The sequence below is a fragment of the Papio anubis genome, unplaced genomic scaffold (assembly GCF_008728515.1).
Source record: "Papio anubis isolate 15944 unplaced genomic scaffold, Panubis1.0 scaffold1205, whole genome shotgun sequence".
In the NCBI taxonomy this organism is placed as follows: domain Eukaryota; kingdom Metazoa; phylum Chordata; class Mammalia; order Primates; family Cercopithecidae; genus Papio; species Papio anubis.
Window position 1 is genome coordinate 1,536 of NW_022161143.1, and position 15,143 is coordinate 16,678.

The 15,143-nt window shown below is 40.1% G+C and overlaps 1 pseudogene across 1 annotated transcript; it reads right to left on the reverse strand.

Moving 5' to 3' along the window:
* Nucleotides 1–8,259: 8,259 nt before the first annotated feature.
* On the reverse strand, nucleotides 8,260–12,165 carry LOC116272526 (annotated as a pseudogene). Its single transcript, XR_004181193.1, has 2 exons — nucleotides 12,096–12,165; nucleotides 8,260–11,341 (listed from the first exon to the last, which is right to left on the reverse strand). The product of XR_004181193.1 is annotated as a pappalysin-2 pseudogene (transcript).
* Nucleotides 12,166–15,143: the final 2,978 nt, after the last annotated feature.

Consider the following 15,143-nt stretch of genomic DNA (forward strand, 5'->3'; position numbering starts at 1 on the left):
ACTTCCAGCCCATATGTAATTTTACAATAAATCCATTTTCTGCAGTGAACATGAGTAGGTCTGTTCCTTACAATTGCAAAATCCTAACTAAAATGCTTGACAAGGATCTTGCCTAATCTGTAACATCATGCCCAAGAGATCTTGTATTCCTTTTTTGGAATCTGGTCTTTCTCTCATTCACTGACTCCCTAGGTAAAGAGGATTCATGTTATAAATACTTTCTGGCTATTGTAGCTGTGTTTATGCTCATCAAAATTTACTCCATGTTTCAGATTTTTGGAGCCTCTTGGGGGCCCAGCTACTCAAATAACAAGTTAATGAAGAAAATGGCTTAAAGCCATTCCCTCCTTAGCTAACATGTTCACACTTCCGTAAGTATTGTCAGTTATTTTACTTACTAGATCTAAATGGGGCAGTGCTACCACAGTGATGAGACCAGTAGAGAAGTTGACTAGAGTGTAGTTTCTGAATACCCTTCTTTTCCCATACATAGTGTTATACTCTGCCTACAAATTTTTACCCTCCTAAAACCCTTGAGCTACATTGTCATTTCCCCATGTCATTGGTTTTCCATCTACATATAGATATATATTTATATATGTACACTAATTCATTTTAAAAATATCAAATGTGGCCGGGCGCGGTGGCTCAAGCCTGTAATCCCAGCACTTTGGGAGGCCGAGGCGGGTGGATCACGAGGTCAGGAGATCGAGACTATCCTGGCTAACATGGTGAAACCCCGTCTCTACTAAAAATACAAAAAACTAGCCGGGCGTGGTGGCGGGCGCCTGTAGTCTCAGCTACTCAGGAGGCTGAGGCGGGAGAATGGCGTGAACCTGGGAGGCGGAGCTTGCAGTGAACTGAGATCACACCACTGCACTCCAGCCTGGGAGCATAGCGAGACTCCGTCTCAAAAAAAAAAAAAAAAAAAAAAAAATCAAATCAAATGTGTTCCAAGAACTATGAACAAAGAAACTAAAGTCTTGTGCAAGAGATAGACAGGAACGGGAAGTTACAGTATGGTATAATAAATATGTATTTAAGGAGGGGTTGGCCATTTTTTTCATAAAGGGCCAGATAGTAAATATTTTAGGCTTTGTGGGCCACGTGGTCTTTCTTTTAACTGCACAACTCTGCCACATGAAAGCAGCCATAGACAATATGTAAACAAGTGAGTGTAACTGTATTCCAAAATAATTTTTTTTACAAAAACACGTGATAGGCCAGATTTGTTCCATGGTCCATAGTTTGCCAACCACTGTACTAGAGTAAGAACATTCCTTTCTTTAACAATTATTTATTGAATACTTAGTCCGTTCCTTTTGCTGTTGTAGGTGTTAGAGTGTAATAGTCAGCCAAACGTATAAAAACCCCTTCCCTGGTAGAATTTACATTCTAGTGGAGAAAATGAATATTAAGCAAAATAAACAAAATAGCATGTTTGTGATAAATTCTAAAAAGAAAAATAAAGCAGGGGAAGAATTCATAAAGAGCCAAGACAGTGTGTACAATTTTACGTGAGGTCTCCAGGGAAGGCCTCACCTAGAAAGCAACTTTGAAAAAAGACCAGAAGAAAGTGGGCAAGTTAGCCATGTAGAAATCTGGAGGAAGAATATTCCAGAAAAGTGAAAAGCCACTGAAAAGGTCACACAGTAGGAGTATGTCTGGCAAGTCAGAAGGCCAGTGTGGTTGGAGTGCAATAAGGAGCATGGTAAGAGGTGAAGCCACAGAAATGACTGATGCTATATGACCGTATAGATCAGTCATGCTGTTAGCTTTGACTCTGAATAAGCTGGTAAACTGCTGGAGAATTAGGGGGAGAGGAATGACTTGATCTGAGTTATACCATGATAGGATTACTCTGACTGTTGTGCTAAAAATAGACTCGAGGCAATAGTGCAAGGGCAAAAGTGGGATACCAGTTAAAAGACTATTGCAATAATCCAGGTGAGTGAAGATGGGGACCTGGATTACAGTGGTGGCTACAGGGGGATGAGAAGTGATACAAATGAGGTAGCTAATTTGTATTTGAGGACAACAGAATGCTCCAAGAAGAAGGAAGGGACATCCTAGTTGAGACTTGAAGGATAAGTAGTAGTTAAGTGTTTGGCTCTGGAAATCAGATCCACAACCATTGGACAGCGTTCTGGGTAGGAAGTGAGAGAAACCTTGGAGTTGAAATTAATAATAGATCAGGAGCTTCCTCCAGAGGCTGGTGCTCTGATGGAACCTCAGAAAAACCCCTGACGGCCACGCTAACTACATGTGCCACCCGCTACCCACTCGACAACTCTGACATCAAGGGAATGAGGGCCTGGTTAGGGGAAGACCGACCAACAAGATTTCATTTATAACCAGTCACTGAAGTCATTACAAACAAGAGTCCAAGAAAAGGAAAAAAGAAAGAAAATGTGTAAGTGTGCAGCTGTCTTTCAAACTCTTAGGCTTAAATCCTAGGAAGGAACCTCTAAGTGAAATCATCTGAGACAGATTGGCATCTGGCCAAGGCACCAGGGGTAGCACCCCAACTCCTAGGAAAAAGCCGAAGTATTTTGAACAACTGAGTGTAGTTGGAGACTGGGGTCTCTCCTGAAAAATTTCTAAGAGGAAATATTTTTAACCCAGACAGACTACACGGCTCACTCACCAGTCTGTCTATTTGGGTAGGAAATAAACTATGAAAAAGAGAAAAACATCCACCCTGCCCCACCCCCCACTAACCTGAGGAGGAAAGTCCACTAAGTCAGGTGAACAGAAAAACTGTGGATTTCGTTTGCTCCATAATACGGTGCCTATTGGAACTGTGGAGAAACTGGCTTGTAGGAAAATAAATAAGAGACATTTCTGTTTGTAGGTAAACTTACTGTGCTTATCTACGGAACCTCCTCTTATTTCTTTCCTTCTATTCCCGTTGCCAGTTGACGTGACCATGAGAAGGTGACACTCGCTCTAGAGTTCACACTGCCTGTGAATTTTGAAGTGAGGGAACTGACAGTTTTTTGCTGTTTAGTTTTAAAATTTCTCCTCCATTTCTTTTCTTCCTGCCCTCTTCTACCCCTTATGCTTATTTTCCCTGCGTGTGTTTTTTTTGGCTTCAGGGACCTTTGAATCTCAACTTCAAAAGAAACCTATAATGAAGCCTGGCTGATGTTTAACAGACCAGCCACTGCAAGAGCCCAGCCTGACCATGCCTTTGGCTCAATAGCCTCTGAGTGTGAGTGAGCAAAGCACAGCTAATCCAAGGCATCCAGGTCTGTGCAGCACCAACTTCTCCACCTGTTCCCTTTGATGCCATGTGCCTCTGCCTTCCTGTCCCAAGATACACCCTTTCTAGTGTATACCTGCAGACACCACTCTCTGCCATATCCCCCAGAACAATTCCCAGCCACCCTCTTGAGGACCTCTTTAGAGGGAAGTATGCCATGGGCAAGTATTGCTATGTATAAGAGTCCTCTGCCCTTGAACTCCCCAGTGAAACCTCAGGGAATGAGGCAAAGAAGACACAATGAGTTGCCAACATATAGAGATGTTAGCCCATCACAGGCTTCAGAAACAAATATACAGAAAACAAATATACAGTATCCCCATTGTCTGCTTCAGAGCATGGTCAGACACTAAATGATTGATCCTTGTTCAACTATTTGTTTTTATTTGGAGACTTTTCTTCACATTATAGCAATATTATGAGATCTGAGATATAGAAACCAAAAAAGAGAGACAAGCAGAGTTCCAGATTTAGTGAAATACTTGCTCAACTCTATTGTGAAAAGGAGAGAAAGCATGGGATGGAAAGTAGGTGCAGCAGCAAAGAACTGTAACTCTGAGGCATAATTTTAGGGAGAAATGTGACAGAAACAATTAATAACCAAAAAAAAAGTTGAAGCCTGCAAAGGTCAGGGAAGACAGGTTCCCCTGAGGGTACAGAAATTCCTTTGGGCTCGGCTCCCTAGTATGCACCACAGGGAATAGTCAATGACATTTGTGATTTTACTGAAGTGGACACTCAACACCCTTCCTTCCCTTAATTCTTGCAGATCATCTCTCAAGGCAGCTACTATGTAGAAACAGACATCTGGCTTATGTAGCCCTGCCTAGTTCCAAGTTCCTTTATCTTGGTAGGTCTGTTCAACTGGCTGGGTAATGTATCTATAATTCATATCTCCTCCTGACCAGTCCAGAGCCTGATAAGTACTCTCCCTTTGATAGGCTCATCTGGGTTACAGATGTTTGATGCTGAATTCGTCAGGCTTTCTCTACTCTCAGAGCATTTGGGAGAGGAACCACTTTGGGCTAGATTTGTGGTTTCTTGCTGGGGGTGGTGGGAATGCATCTTGGTTTGTTTTGTGATGCCATAGCAGAATACATGAGAATGGGTAATTTATGAAAAAGAGAGATTAATTTCCTACAGTTCTGGAGGCTGTAAAGTCCAAGGTTGAGAGGCCTGCATCTAGTGAAGGTCCTTTTGCTTCATCATCCATGGTAGAAGACAGAAGTGCAAGAAAGCAGGCATGAGAGAGGGGTAGCGAACTCATCCTTTTATCAGAAACTCACTCCTGTGATAACAGCATGAATCCATTAATGAGGGCAGAGCTCTCATTACATAACCATCTCTTAACATTTTCACCTCTCAACACTGTTGCTTTAGGGATTAAATTTCTTTTTTTTTTTTTTTTAATTTATTATACTTTAAGTTCCAGGGTACATGTGCACAATGTGCAGATTTGTTACATATGTATACATGTGCCATGTTGGTGTGCTGCACCCATTAACTGGTCATTTACATTAGGTATATCTCCTAATACTATCCCACCCCCCTCCCACCCCATGACAGGCCCCGGTGTGTGATGTTCCCCACCCTGTGTCCAAATGTTCTCATTGTTCAATTCCCACCTATGAATGAGAACATGCGGTGTTTGGTTTTCTGTCCTTGCGATAGTTTGCTCAGAATGATGGTTTCCAGCTTCATCTGTGTCCCTGCAAAGGACAAGAACTCATCTATTTTATGGCTGCATAGTATTCCATGGTATATATGTGCCACATTTTCTTAACTTTGAGAGACACATTGGAACCACAGCAGGAAGACTGAACAGGATTTGGGAAGTGAGGACAGTTGTTCATACATCAATCCTTGCACTCAAATGTTAGTGATCTATTTGTAGGTCTGTCCCTCACTTTCTACTACTCTCCCCCGACCCTAAACTGTGAGCTTCTGGTGCTTCCACTGTGAGTGGAAAGACTCTGTGCCTGGAGCACTCCGCTCAATAGATGCCTGGCAAAGCATTTGTCAAAGTTGGGTCCCTTCAGAGTAACAGTATAATGGAATTGTGAGCTTGAGCTCTGTGATTTAACTGTAATAATAGGCAGGCTCTACAAAGGCAATCTAGTTCAGAGACTAACTGCACCAAGTCACAGGACCTTATGGAAACCCAAAGATCTATATCTCTATGAATCAAAAGTCCTTTCAAACAATCTAAGCCATGGCAAAGAAAAGCCATTCCCCATGTTCTGCTCTTAATGCCTCAGCCTGGATTTAAACCCAGAGAATTTAGATAAAATTACTGAACTTCTCCTCTAAATTGTTAGCCCTTACCATTTCCGTAGTCTTTACATGTGTCCCTCTGCCATGCCTGGCATATCATAGAAGCTTGATAAATAATTACTTTTCAAAATATTGCTCTTGCCAAGAGTCATAAAAAATTAATATTTTTATAATAAAAATTCAGCACAAAAAATAGGATAGGGAAGGCAGAAAAGACCTACACATGAAATAAGTATAAGAGAGCTGAGAAGAAAGAAAACCTCTCTCCTCCACTATGTTTCTGCCTTCAAATTTCTTTTTTCAAAAGAGAAAATTCATAGATAATTATTCTTTCTTAGATCATCATAGGTAGAGATTTAAAAGTGTGGTTTCTACTGTGAATAAGCATTAGACATTTAAGGAAAGTCACCAGCATAAAGAACAGTCATTAATTTAAAATATAATAAAAAAAGAAAAGTTGACTTCAGAGGTATCAGATATAACACACACAAAAAAAATTCCAAATGAATCACATTTTTATCTTTGAAAATGTCTGTCTTAAAATTTTTTTAAGATTATATTTAAAATAATCAAAGAATAAGAAGGTGTTAAACGTATGATTGTTAAAATATAAAAGTAAATAAAAGCATTGAAAGACTCAAAGAAATCTCAAAAAAAAAAAAAAAAAAAGTAGAACAAACTAACAGAGAACGTAGGAGAGAAAAGAGACAAAGAGTGAGTTCAGTAGATTCATCCCCAGGAGTATCAGGGGTAACAAAGAGAACAGAGAAAACTGAATGAAGAAATATCAAAGTAACAATTTAAGAGATTTTTCCAGAGACAAGGGGCATAAGTGTCCAAACTGAACAATGTTCAACAAAAGAACAATAAAAGTCAATCCCTAAAAAATAATCTTACAAATTCCTAGAGTAACAAGGCTAAGGATAAGATTCTAAAAGAATATATAAATATATATATGTGTGTGTATATATATACTCACACACTATAAAAGTACACACAATTATCAGAACAGAAGCTAGAAGTAATTAATGAACTTCTTCATAAGTTTGAGATAAACTGTTTTTCAATTCAAAATTTTATACCAAGTCAAACTATCAATTTTGTATGAAAGTAGAACAAAAACATTCTGAGAAGTGCATTTTCAGAAAACATTACCTAAAACATCTTTTCTTACAAATTTACTTGAGGATGCTTTCCAGTAAAATAAGGTAGTAAATTAAGAGATATTCATGTAATTCAGGACACAGTGGCTCTATCCCCCAAAAAAACGCATTGAAGAGAAGTCCCAGGATGACAACTGTGCAGCAGACCTAAAGATACCTGGCCAAGATTGGAAGAAGAGAATACAATTAACTAGAAGGGAGAGCTCTAGAGGAGTGCAAAAAACATTTTTTGAAGGGTGAAGAAGAAGAGTTTTATTTAGTGTTAGAACAGTTCAGAGGAAGGGAACATTTTTATAAATTTATTCTACAAATTAGCCAGTAAAATAAAGCATTTGAAAGCAATCAAGAATATCAAGAAAGAATAAAAGAAGGAAGGAAGGAAGGAAGGAAGGAAGGAAGGAAGGAAGGAAGGAAGGAAGGAAGGAAGGAAGGAAGGAAGGAAATAAATAGAGACTCAAGGGGTTGGGCTGGGAATGGGAAGAAGCTGTGCAAGAAAAGAAATATAATAATAGAATAGTACTTTGTTCTGCAACAAATAACATTTCACAGTCATAATACTATAATACATACAATTGATTCAACAAAAATAGTAAAGTAATTATATGGAAGGATGTAAGGACAAGGAAGGAGATAATGTAAGGGAGTTAGTCCCGTCTCTATCTTAAGAAATCAATGGATAATGTTTAAAATTGATGAACCAAGCAATATAAATACAATATTTAGAGGTGTACAGGAAACTACCAGAAAAAAAAAAAAGGTGAAAAAAATAGATATAGTAACCTGTGCAAAGCAAGGACAGAGTGTGGAGAAGGATGGGGAAGAGTTAGGCAGGTGACTGATTTTCTTCCTTCTGTCTTTTGTTATAATTTGATATTTTAAACCATGAGCAATTTTCACTTTGAGTTAGTATTTTTAACTATCAAAAAGTATAAATATTTCCTTTGTATTCCACAAAGCAGGTTTTATATGTGGGGCTAAAAGAGTCACTTATGAATAAAGGTTCAAAACACTACTGGGTCTATAAATAGGAGTGAGTTCCTCTTCTGCAGGCAGTGAGGTAAGTCATAAACACCCAGATAAGGGCAGTGTGATAGGAATTTAGAGAAAGAAAGGGAAATTCTGAGGAGAACAATACCTGGGTACCTTGAAAGACAGCTCTCTCAGACAGGGCAGGAGGTCATTACTATAAACTGGGAGACCAGACTTTCTCATTTCTCCGGGGGATCCTAAGTGTTGCTAACCACTGCTGTTAGTGAGGTTTAGCTTCTGTTTGAGGTTACCAAAATCTAAAAACCAAACTCAAACATAATTTTCTTTTCTTCTTCTTTTTTTAAATTATACTTTAAGTTCTGGGATACACGTGCAGAACATGCAGGTTTGTTACATAGGTATACACGTGTCATGGTGGTTTGCCGCGCCCATCAACCCGTCATCTACATTAGGTATTTCTCCTAATGCTATCCATCCCCTAGCCCCACCACTCCCTGACAGGCCCCAGTGTGTGATGTTCCCCTCCCTGTGTCCATGTGTTCTCATTGTTCTAAACAGAATTTTATTATACAAATAGTTCTGATAATTTGATTAGTTCTCTTTGCATCACTATGTAAATAAAGACTTCCTATCTGTCAGCCTTAATAATAAGAACTAATGTTATTTTAGAACTATTTGTGTACATTGAAAACTTTAGAGCTACTTTCCTATACTTTCATTTGATTCACAAAATAACCTGAAAATACTGATAATGCAAGGTATTACTGCAATCATCCTTACTTCATAGAGAAGACTTCTGAGTTTCCAAAAGTGACTTGCGTAACTTGCAAACCTAGTTAAGTAGTGAGGACTCCAAAATTTAATCGTGTCCCTTGATTCCAAATTGTATACTCAGTCTTTTACACCACATGCTTAAAGTACAGGCCACTCTATTAGTGGTAACTCATACCAAGAGGACTTCCCACACACAGGGGTACCAGGAACTACTTGTACAAATGGTGTCCAACACAAAAGCAGCCATCAAGACATTGGGTGGGAGCTGAGATCCTGCTCCCCCACCTCCCACCAGCCCTGTACCCTAGGTCAGGTAAGCCTTTTCATAATTTGAACAAAGGCACCAGTTGTGTACTGGGGATACCTTGTCCACAAACACATATTAACAAGTTCACTAGCTACCTACCTACTTTCTTACCCTCCTCTATTATGTCCAACCCCTGCATCAGCCATCAAATGAGAATCTTCTTATGGCTTCTGTCTCAGAACAAGAGACACATCAGATCCATTTATTCATCAACTTAAACAACTAAATGTCAGCTGCTATTCTAGGCCTTGGGAATATAGTAGTTAACAGAATAGATAAGGGCCCTGATCTCATGGAGCTGATATTCCAAATAGGGGAAAAACAGACAAATACATGAATGTGAAAGAAAAAATATCAGAAGTACTAAGTGTTAAACAGGAAATTTAAATTAGTTGATGTAACAGTAATTGATAGCTGCTTTAATCTGAGGGATTAGGAAAGGCCTCCCAGGTGGTAACATCTAAGTAGGCATTTGAATGACAAGAGAGAGCCCACCAAGGGAATATTAAGGAAAAGAGGATTCCAAGAAGATGGAACAGCAAATGCAAAATCCTGAGGGCAGAAAAAAGCTTGATCTGTTCAATGGAATAGAATCAAGTCAGTGAGGCTGTGCTATGTGGGTGGGGATGGAGAGGCAGACAGGGGCCAGATTGCATTAAGAGCCTGTGTGTCAGGTAGGGGATTCAGATTTTATTCTGAGTGCAGTGGAGGAAAAAATCTTAAGACGAGAAATGACAGTATCCAACTTACCTTTTTCAAAAGATCCTTCTGGATGCTGCACAAAGAATGGAATTTAATGGGGCAACAGTGAAAGATCTCAGTCACCTAAAGGAGACTAGTGGCTAGCTGTCACACGAAACTTTACGAAAGTGTTGAACTGCTTAGACTAAACAGACCTAAGACCTTTTCACAGATCTGCATTACTTTGCCAAGACCCTAAGACTATAGGAAGTATTGTCACGTGTAATAAGTATTGACTGGTTTCTATGTCTGGATACCTTGTTCATTCTCCACGAAGATTTCCTGGCCTCCTCTGGTAGAGCAAGTTGTTCAGCTTTCCTGTGCCCGAAGTATCTGGTGCATATGCCTTTGGGTGCACTTCCCACTATGTACACAGCTTTCTGCACCACAAATAGTGAGTTCTGTGAGGGCTGTCTCTTGTCTCAGTCATCTGTGTTCCTAATTACCTAACAGAACACCTAGCACTTCACAAAAGCTTAATACTGTCTGATGGGGTGGATTAATGTTGTATTCAGGGACTGTGTGAACACATTTGTCTCCAAAACCAAACAGATAAAATGATGTCAGAAATGTACCCTACAAGTAGGACACCCCAAACCCCAGTCCCTTACCTCTTGGGTGAATCAGGGTCAAAGCAGGTCTTGCGCACATCAGCCACCTGGGGGTCGCAGCAGTCCCCGTCGTCAAAGTCGTTCAGCATGTTGTTACACTCCGCGTGACAGAGCCCATCCCTGCGGTTCCAGGAGTAGCAGCGGCCCTGCAGGCGGCAGTCACCCCCATCATAGCCTGTGAGTGGGTGCTCACACTCGGGGTCGCAATGGTCATTGCCAATCTTGCTGGGCTCACAGTTCACAAGCACAACCCGGTGTCGCAGGGTGGAATTGTGGACCTGGTGGACGCTCAGCTGCCAGCTGATGTTGTAGCGGTTGAAGGCCTCATTCAGTGCCTCGTGCTGCAGACGAATCTGCTCCTCGCTCACAATGGGGTTTAGGCCCTCATCATCACAGATGTTCACCACCTGGTAGCGTATCACCTTCTCTCCCCGAAGGGGCCAGTATCCATTGTACCGGGAGATCAATTCCACGTTGTCACAAACCGTTTGCCCACAGAGTGGGGGCCGTAAAGGCGACAGAATCTCGGGCTCTGGCTCAAAGCCCTGGAGAACCTCAAGTCGTGGGTACTTCTCATCTCTAAAGGGAACCCATTCTGTGTTCAGAGGCTCAAAGCTCGCTGTCAGGACCAAGTCAGTCGCTTCCTCCTCCCCGCTTGAATGCTGAGAACTGTGTTGAAAATGGTTTTGTGGCAGGGCGGTCGACCAGAAAACCAGTGTGCCCAGGTGTCCACGGAAATAGCGTCCATCCTCAGAGCTGTCTCCCCCCAGGAGCAAAGAGCGGCAAGATGCCATGAAGGGGCTGTTCAGGGGACCAGACTGATCTAGACTGCTAGCCACCTGAGTGCCATGCACATACAGGGCCATGCGCCGTCCATCGTAAGTGGCTGCCACGTGGGTCCATGTGCCTGGTTGGTAGCGACTGTGGCTAATCAAGATGGTGGCTTTCTTCATGCGGTCGGTGCGAAGGGAGAAGAAGAAGCGAGCATCCCGCTTTCCCTTGTCCTTCCCTGAGCGGATCCCCAGGGCCCAGCCTTTGTCACTGACAGTGTGGGAGCAGTTATCAAACACACCTGGGAAAGAAGGAAGAATCGAGGGAAGAGATACCAGATACAAAGGGGAATGGAGAAAGGGAGAAGAAAGCCCATGTAAATAACAAGAATGCAGGTTTTTAATGGGGAATAAAGTAAGTGACACAGACTTCTCATCTGAGATGCCTGCTCATATCCCTATATCAGGCCGTTCTGGCATATCCTATCCCCAAAAGGAGTGATTTGAGATTCCAGCCAAGTTAACTCATTCTGGTATGTTTACATAACCAAAATGGAAGCTGGAAAGCAGATGTTCAATGCAAATGGCAAGAATTCTCTAGCACTCCATCACAAATGTGCTTCATGCTGACTGGCTTTGAGTCCATGCCTTTCCTCACTGATCCTAGTGCTTTTCCATTTCCTCAGAAGCCCTGAGAGTAGTCATACTTTTTGCAAATGACAGCCATTTCCTACCCTCTGGAAGGTGATTTTTCTCTACTGAACGTTAAAAAGATGATACTCATGGAGGAAACAAAGAGTTGATTAATGAGGGAGTCTTTTTAGAGAAGATGATAACATCCCAGACATCATTCCTAGCCCACTATTCCCTCTAACACCTCTCATGGGTAAGGATGCCCATCCACAGTGGACAACTGTTCCCCAGAGAAAGCAATATGGCACTGCCCCACGGTCCTAGCCTAAAAATCTAGTCACTGAGTTAGTAGAATGACTGTTCTATACCCAATACCACCCACCACAGTACAGAAGCAGACTGTTTCCAGATTAATAAAGGTCCTATCATACACTACCTGCCTTGCTCAGAGCAGGCACAGGGCATTTAACAGGCACAGGGCTGTTAAATCTAATTGAATAAACAAAGGATAGAACACCCATAAATAGTCAGATCATTAATAAGTTGGCAGCAGGAAGGGGCACAAACTTTCAGATGTGGCATGATTGCAGATGGGACTCAGGCAGTTTGGAGGCCTTAAATGTTCATAGTAACCCATCTTCAGTTTACCCACCATCTCTTCCTCAGTACCTCTTCTAGTACATAGTCTCTCAGGAATAGCTTTTACTAATAAATCACAAGAAGTCAGTACATCACATAGGAAATGCTTAATAAATATTGCTTGCACCGATGAATAAATGATGGAAAAATATACTAGCCTTTTGATCAGATACCTGGGTAAACATCAAGAGTCTTTCTCCCCAAGCTTGTTAAATAAGACTTTTATTTTTTCCTGACCTATGCAATCCAGTCCAACAATAATTCTTCTTAGACAGTCTAGATTTATAAGCCATGAGGATTCCTATTCTGATGGCAGGCAAGTGCTTTACAAGTAGTTATATTTCCAAAAGTGATAGAATATCTTCTCTTCTGTCTTCAGCATAAATTAATAACTCATGGTTTACAAAATAGAAGTACTTTTTAGCAAAAATATTTCCTCCCTAACCCAGTAATTCTAGCAACTATACTTTGAATTACTAGTAATGACTAGCTACAGTTCAATGGGGTATTCTGATTTGGGTTTCGGGGTTTCAGTTGTTATTGTTTTCACACTGGGGTCTATCTGTTAAAGAAGTGTAAGGAATACTCCTCTACAAACTCTTGTATTGAGCGGATTTTCAAAAAAGCAAATAAATCTAGTGAGATTAACACTAAGTTCCCTGATTCATATTTTCTCCTGGTCCACTCATTTTAATAAGTAGTAAGTAGTTTTAATTATCTATCTGACCTATGATCACATGGGCTGCAATACTGAATATCAGGACCATGGAGTTACTAATCTATCAGCTATTTGCTGATCTTTAAGAGAAAGTACTGGGGAGGTTACTTTATATTTGATGCATACACACAGGTATATGCATGAGTTCAGATATAAATTGTTAGACTTGACATATAAGTTACCAGATAATTAACATGATTATCTGCCAGGCATCTACTTACAATTTTAAACATTTTAATTTGCTGTCCTTAGAACTTCTAGTCTATTATCAAAAAAAATAATTGTTCTTATTTGTCTCATAGAAAGGCATAAAGTTATTAATAGTGTATCTGAAATGATATTTCTAACTTCTTGAAATACTAAATAGAAGATGGACCACTCTGATTATACTAGTCTAGTTCTGATTAATATAAGTTAGCAATTATATCAAAAAATATTTATAGCCAAGAGCACTAAGATCATCTATATTACTTGTGAGATGTAGCCAGTATGTAGAGGTATTATTCTGAATGATTACCAAAGTAATGATTATTTGCTCTCTAATTTAGGATGTCCAAACAGCAAATGAAAAACCTCACTATAATGCTTAGATAACTACATTTTACTTGCTTTGTTACCATTGTTCATACTTCATCTGTAGGGAAATAGAGTATATAGTTGCTGAAGCACTATCCTGCACTCCCTCCAGTTAAAAAGGCATACTTAGCAAATAGAATTCTCTGATTCAATGCCAACAGCTCTAGTTGTGAATCAGTCACATGTGAAGCTTTCACAAATACAGACTATTTTGAAGCCATATGGAGAGCTTATCCCATATTACAAAAGAAATCAAGTTCCTCACTGCTGCTTAGTAGAATGAAATGTAGAAGACAGAGGTTGAGAGCCTTAGTATTTTTCATTCAGTGAAGGAAAGTTAGCAAGATTGATATCAATGGTAAGTTAAATCCGACATGAAAATGTAAAGATCATCTGAGATTCTTTTAAATCATTTGTTTAAAAATTATACTAGATCAGGAATCTTAGATTTGTCCAAGGTGTCCATGCAACAGTGATACATACTTGTTCATTAATTCAGCAAACTAATGGAATGAGGGGTAGTTAGGATAAACGAGGTAGTTAGGATTCATAGGACCTGTTATGAATAAGTGCACAGAAGCATACTAAGTTAGCTCACCCATGCAAGTGCAAGTTTGGTAGATATTTACAAAGCAATACTATCTGCCAATCTCAGTACTTGGTGCTGGAGATTCTATAGTGATCAAATAATTATATGATATCATGGAGAGTTCAATGTAATGCAGAAAATAAACCTGAAATGAATAACAATGGAATAGGCTGACTATTGAAAGTATAAATAGCTATGGATGCAGCAAAAGGACCTCTTTATTAAAACATGGACATAACATAGCAGAAATTCTCCCTAAAGCCATTAAATGTCAACTTCCCAACACTGACCTGTCTTGTTAATAATTTGATTCCTAGAAGGTATCCACCATAAAAATCTGCCCACGAGATTAGGACTACCTTGATCACCAGTCAGACTGTCTGGGAAGGCTAGAGAGCGCCAAAGCCAAAGAATTCCAAGAGATAAGGTCAGACATTGCCAAGCTCAACGTCCTGCCAGTTTACCCAGTAATATTCATTGCAAGAGTCCTCAGAACCTGCCTTTATATAAATTACTCACTTCAGCCAAATCTTCTACATTGGAATTTTGTGTGTATGTATGTGTGTGTGTGTGTGCCTGTGTGTGTGTGACTCTATTTACTTTTACTTAGCCTGTAATGTTATCTCCCATTTATATAGTCCTTGAGCTTTCCAAATAAATCTTTTGCATACTGTTATTTAAGTGGTAAAACCATCCTCTGAGGCAGACAGAGTTATTGTCATTGGCCTTCTTTTATAGATGCAGACACTGAGGCTTTGAGAGATCAGGTGTCAGACTGGGTGCAGAGAGTACACTAGAACCAAGATATCATTATTTTGAGCCCAGAACAGTTTTCTACAAACCCTATGCGGGAAAGACCATAGTGCATGTGGTTAAAAGCATGAGTCAGCCAGAAATTATATTCTACAATCTACCACTTACATGCTGTATCATCTCAAAAAAAAAAAAAGTTATATCACCTTGCTGAGCTCTGGTTTCCTTATTTGAAGGTTTTACCTGAGAAATAAAATCTGTGCATCTTTAGCATCCTTCAACCACAAGCTGAGACCTTAGACCGCATGAGGTTGCTGTGAGAATTAAATAAAATATCATA